This window comes from Stegastes partitus, unplaced genomic scaffold (assembly GCF_000690725.1).
Source record: "Stegastes partitus isolate 25-593 unplaced genomic scaffold, Stegastes_partitus-1.0.2 Scaffold2286, whole genome shotgun sequence".
In the NCBI taxonomy this organism is placed as follows: domain Eukaryota; kingdom Metazoa; phylum Chordata; class Actinopteri; family Pomacentridae; genus Stegastes; species Stegastes partitus.
The window spans coordinates 3,969-5,064 of record NW_007580017.1 but is presented as its reverse complement, the minus strand read 5'-3'; positions in this window follow the sequence as shown (position 1 = coordinate 5,064).

The window sequence follows — 1,096 nt, the reverse complement described above, 5'->3', positions numbered from 1 at the left end:
CCATCTCTTAAATGTTGTTGTTGTCTGCTGGTTGAGCTACACTGACAGAAGCAGTATGAAAATGTACATTCAGTGAAGCTGGAATTAAACAGTGACAAAAAAAACAAACAAAACAAAACAGAAAACATGATTGATTTGTAATCAATTAAAAAAACAAACAAGGTAATTCCAAATCGTTTGTACTTCATCAGCATATAAAGTTAATTTACTATAAATGCACTTCTCATGCATATACACACTTAACTAGCAGCTTGCATTTAGTTTTATATTCCTGAAGAAGACAATTTGTTGGTGGGAAAGTTCGTAAAAAAAACTACTATGATTACAAGTCGTTTTTTTAAACCAATGTTTGCCTAACTTTTTTGTGTTCCCTGTGTTCTTCTGGCTACATTAGCTGTTAGCCTAGCCTTGCTGCTGCTGCTGCTGTTTCTTCTATTGATTTGGGGGTTGGCATCCAATGTTAGGTGCATTACCACCACCTACTGTGCACACAAAAACATCACAGACTCTGTAGGACGGATCTCTTCCAGGTCTCTGGCAAGGCCTTAGCAACAAGCGCAAATTTTCCCCAAACACTTTCGGTGCAATAAAAACACAAAAAAATGCCACATTACGATGTACTGTTTTACCCTTTACACTTACTGCGATCACAGTACAGTACCTTAACCTGAACCAGCATGTCAACTCAGTTGTGCAGTATTGTTTTATGCAGCTTAGGAGACTCTCTAAGGTGAGGTCAGTTTTATCCAGACATAACTTAGAAATTGTTATTCATGCTTTTATCTCATCTCGTTTAGACTACTGTAACTCTCTGTACACTGTTCTTAACCAGCAGAGTCTTCACAAACTACAGCTGGTCCAAAACGCAGCAGCCCGACTCCTCATCAAATCCAAAAAGAGAGATCACATTACTCCTATTTTTGTATTGTTTTATTGTCTTTCATGCTTTATGTGTTTCACCTTCATCATTTTTTATTTATTTATTTTTTGCTTTTTTACTTCTTTTATTGTTGTTTAATGTTGTTTTCCTTACACTTCTCTTTGAATCTGTACAGCACTTTGTAACCCTGTTTTAAAAAGTGCCACATAAATAAAG